This window comes from Anomalospiza imberbis, unplaced genomic scaffold (assembly GCF_031753505.1).
Source record: "Anomalospiza imberbis isolate Cuckoo-Finch-1a 21T00152 unplaced genomic scaffold, ASM3175350v1 scaffold_99, whole genome shotgun sequence".
Classification (NCBI taxonomy): Eukaryota; Metazoa; Chordata; class Aves; order Passeriformes; family Viduidae; genus Anomalospiza; species Anomalospiza imberbis.
Window position 1 is genome coordinate 160,001 of NW_027100612.1, and position 5,000 is coordinate 165,000.

Consider the following 5,000-nt stretch of genomic DNA (forward strand, 5'->3'; position numbering starts at 1 on the left):
CTCTCTCTCTCGGGGGGCTTTTTTTTTTTCTTTCCTTTCGGGGCCCCGCGCCCCGTTCGTTCTTCCAGGCTCGGCCTCGCGTTCAAAGTCACGCGCGCGGCGCGCGGGACGGGGGCTCGGCCGGGGCTGACCCGCCCCCGAGGCCGGCCCGCCCGCCGACCGGTCGCGGGCGAGCGACCGGTCGCCGGCGAGGCTGGGCCGAGCGGAGCCGCTCAAGAGACGGGACCCGCTACGGCGCGTCGCCCCACCGGGCCGCGCGGAAAGCACCGGACGTGCTAGAGGAGACAGCGACCCGACGAGGCGGGCGCGGCCCGGACACCGAGGCCCCTCGCAGCCGGGGCGGCTCGCTCGGCAGCAGGCGGCGGAACGGCAAAAGGAGCGCCGTGGGGTCCGCGCGCGCGGATCGGGCTTTTTTTTCACCCGCGGGTCCGCACCCCCCCAACATCGGTTCATTCCTTCGGCCCTCTTGGCTTCTTTTTTCTCTCGCTCTCGTTTTCTCTCTCTCTCTGTGCATCTCTCAAAGCTCTCGCGGCTCAGCTCCAGCCGCACCGCCGCCCGGCGCTGCTCGCGGCCGGCACCCGCGGGCGCTGCCCGGGACCGAGGCCAGCAACCGGCACGCCTCGCGTGTTTTCGGAAGGACACCTTGGCAAACTGGCGGGGCCACGCGGCCGTCACACAGCCAGGGACGGTCAAGACGCCCTCCCCCCGGCAGCGGGAGGGGCGACACCTCGCCTGCGACGGGAAGCGAAGCGGAAAGGAGACCGCCCGGCCCGAGCACCGGACCCCGCCGTAGGCTTCCCCATGACAGAGAAGCCCCGGAAGAGCCCGGCCGGCCGGGGGCCCTCTCCGACGCGACCCGAAAAGCCACATCGATCGGACAAGGAGGCGGCGGCTGCGGAGAAGAGGAGGGCAAAGCAGCCGCCGAAACGCTGACCAGGGCCCCGACGGCCACGCCGGCCCTGGGACAGCCGCCCGAGGATCGGGCGCGGCAGAGGAGCGTAAGGAGGGGGGGGGGGTGCCGCCACCCGCCCGCGGACAACACTTCTCTCGGCCAGGCAACGGCGGGGCGGGACCGCCGGGCTAGGGGCGAGCTTCACCCTTTCGCCCGGGGAACCCACCCGAGCGTTCGAGAAAGGTGCCGCCGACCGTGCCCCACGGGCCACCGGCTTTCGCCCGCCTCGCGGCGGTCGGCTCTCCCTCCGGAAAAAAAAAAAAAAAAAAAAAACAAGCCGGGGGACGGCACAACAAAAAGGCACATGGCGCGCGCCACACAAGGACACCCGTGCTAGCCACGGGGGCCGCGGGCCCGGGGCGGGGTGGGGCGAGGCACGCACCTCTCACCCCCCCCCCGCCCAACCCCACCGGCGTTCTCGCTCTCTCTCTCTCGCCTGCACGCCTTCGCTTTTCGTGGGCCCGCGCGCCTTCCGCGCGCGCTTCTCGGTGCCGCGGCTTAGGGCCGCGAGAGAAAAAAAAGCGACGGAGGCCTGGCGGGCGGCCCCCACACCGCCCGCAAGTCGGCACGTCCGAACAAAAAAAAAAAAAGGCAACGGACCCGGCTGGCACAACCCGCCCCCCCGCCCCTGCACCGGCGGTAAACGGCTCGATCCTCACAGGACCGAGGAAGGGCGAGGCGCCGCCGCCTCGCCCGCGACAACGCTCCGGGGGGGCTCTGGGTCGGCTTCCGGTCCGTGCTAGGGCGGCCGGCCACCGCGGCCGGCCTCCGCCCCTGAAAAAACTCGCCCGCGACGCGGGTCCCCGGCTTAAGGCCGAGGAAGGGGGACGACTTCAACAGCGCGCGCTGGTGGGGCGCGGGGTGCCGCCACCCCGGCTCCACAGCTCATCGGGCGACCGCCGTCACCGAGTCCCTCAAGCGAGGCAGCGACGCCGAGGCCGGGCCGCGCGCCCCGCCGCACGGGCCCCCGCCACCCTTCCGACACGGACACGCTGGCACAACCAGGTCGGGAAGCAGGGGAACGGGACGCCGCCACCTCGGCGGGCCCGCGCGCGCCGCGCTCGGGGCTCTCAGGCGAGGGCCGGGAAAAGCCCCGGCCGCGTCCACCCGCGGCTGCCGCCCACCGCACCGGAGCGACAGCCCGAAAGCGCGCCCGCCGAGCGGGGCGCGCCCCGGCTTAAGGCCGGGCAGGAAAGGGGCGAGGCGCCGCCGCCTCGCCCGCCAGCAATCCCCAGGGGGGGCGCCCCCCCTTCGCCAAGCCGGCCACAGCCGGGCCGAAGCGGGACACGGCCCACGAAGTCGATGGCCGCGGCCGACGGGCAGCTCGCAGCTCGTACTCGGTCTCTCTCGGCTTCTCTCCCTCTTTTTTTCCCTTCTCGATTTATTTCTCCTCTTTCTCTCGAGCTCTCTCTCGCCTCTCGAACCGTACACACCCCGTTTCCCTGGGCCAGACGGGCGGACCGGGACGACGCCACGGGGCTCGTCCCGCGTCAGCGGCACTCGCCTCGCTCGGAGGACTGCGCACGGGGGCCCCCGGCCTCCCTCGCCGCTTCGGTCACAGGCACGGGACGAGCCTGCGGGGAGACGGCCCGTCACCTCGCTCCCATAGTACGGACAGACGAGTCCCAGGCCGCAGACGCCTCCAAGAGGACCGATGGAAAGCGACCGGGAAGGTGCGCCGCCGCAGGCCGGCCCCTGCGATGACGTAGCCGGAGGCAGCTGAAAACAGCGACCCCTTGGTGAACTTCCGGAGCCGGCCGCGACAACAGGTCTACCCGGCCGCGACAACAGGTCTACCCGGCCGCTGCCGGAAATCGCCTAAGTCCCTCCGGAGCGAGGTAGACCTGTTGTCCGCCGTCCACCGCCCGCCGCCCGGGCGCCGCGCCGGGCCCGGCGGCCCCGGAGCCGGGGTAGACCTGTTGTCCCCGGGGTAGACCTGCTGTCCGCGGGGTAGACCTGCTGTCCCCGGGGTAGACCTGCTGTCCGCGGGGTAGACCTGCTGTCCCCGGGGTAGACCTGCTGTCCGCGGGGTAGACCTGCTGTCCGCGGGGTAGACCTGCTGTCCCCGGGGTAGACCTGCTGTCCGCGGGGTAGACCTGCTGTCCGCGGGGTAGACCTGCTGTCCGCGGGGTAGACCTGCTGTCCGCGGGGTAGACCTGCTGTCCGCGGGGTAGACCTGCTGTCCGCGGGGTAGACCTGCTGTCCGCGGGGTAGACCGGTTGTCCGCGGGGTAGACCTGCTGTCCGCGGGGTAGACCTGCTGTCCGCGGGGTAGACCGGTTGTCCGCGGGGTAGACCTGCTGTCCGCGGGGTAGACCTGCTGTCCCCGGGGTAGACCTGCTGTCCGCGGGGTAGACCTGCTGTCCGCGGGGTAGACCGGTTGTCCGCGGGGTAGACCTGCTGTCCGCGGGGTAGACCTGCTGTCCGCGGGGTAGACCTGCTGTCCGCGGGGTAGACCTGCTGTCCGCGGGGTAGACCTGCTGTCCGCGGGGTAGACCGGTGTTCCGCGGGGTAGACCTGCTGTCCGCGGGGTAGACCTGCTGTCCGCGGGGTAGACCGGTTGTCCGCGGGGTAGACCTGCTGTCCGCGGGGTAGACCCGCTGTCCGCGAGGTAGACCCGCTGTCCGCGGGGTAGACCCGCTGTCCGCGGGGTAGACCTGCTGTCCCCGGGGCAGACCCGCTGTCCCCGGGGCAGACCTGCTGTCCCCGGGGTAGACCTGTTGTCCGCCGCCCACCGCCCGCCGCCCGGGCGCCGTGCCGAGCCCGGCGGCCCCGGAGCCGGGCTAGACCTGCTGTCCGCCGCCCGGTTTTGGGGTTTTGGGGGTTTATTCCTTCCCGCCCCCCCCCCGCCCCAATCCCGTTTCTTTTCTCCTTTCTTTGAAAGAACGACTCTCCTATTTGTTTGGTACAAGAAGAAACCCGTCCGGAAGAGAAATTTTCTTGGCAAATCTTATTTCGTTTTTCTCTAGTATCCAGAGCACCCCCAGACCGAGCTGACGGGCCGCCTGCGCCCTGTGCAAGCGGGAAAGCGGGCGGCCGCTTTTGGGCCGGTTCTTTCACGGTCCGCAGAGACCCTCCAGGCCCGGCAGGGGTCTGGGGGGCCCCGGGGGCTCGGAGCCGAGGCGCCCGGGGCCGGGACGAAGCCGCCGGCCCCTGGCCCTCGTTCCCACAGACAGAGAGAGAGAGAGAGAGAGAGAGACAGACACAGTGACACACACGCCCACTCCACACACTCGCACTCCGCCGCCACCCCCTCGGACACCGCACCCACCACCCGCGCCGCTCCCTCCCTCCCGGATGCGCGGGCCGCCCGCCTTACACGAGCTTGCAGGCCGGGACAGGGCCAGGCGGGGGGGGGGCATCGGTTGGAGGAACACAGGTCTACCCCGGCACGCGGCGGCCGGAGGCTAAGTCGGAGCCGAGATACCAGGTCTACGAAGGGGCCGGGCGAAGGTAAGCCACGACGGGGCCGAGACAACAGGTCTACCCACGGTCCCGGAGCCGGGAGACCGAGGCCGGCCGGGCACAACAGGTCTAGCCACGGTCCCGGCGCCCGGAGGCCGAGGCCGGCCGGGCACAACAGGTCTAGCCACGGTCCCGGCGCCCGGAGGCCGAGGCCGGCCGGGGGACACAGGTCTACCCACGGTCCCGGCGCCCGGAGGCCGAGGCCCGCCGGGGACAACAGGTCTAGCCACGGTCCCGGCGGCCGGAGGCCGAGGCCGGCCGGGGAGCACAGGTCTACCCACGGTCCGGTCGGCCGGAGGCCGAGGCCGGCCGGGGAGAACAGGTCTACCCACGGTCCCGGAGACCGAGGCCGTCCGGGGAGAACAGGTCTACCCACGGTCCGGTCGGCCGGGGACATCAGGTCTACCCACGGTCCCGGAGACCGAGGCCGGCCGGGTACAACAGGTCTACCCAGGGTCCGGTCGGCCGGGGACAACAGGTCTACCCACGGTCCGGTCGGCCGGGGACAACAGGTCTACCCACGACCTGGTCGGCCGGGGACAACAGGTCTACCCACGACCTGGTCGGCCGGGGACATCAGGTCT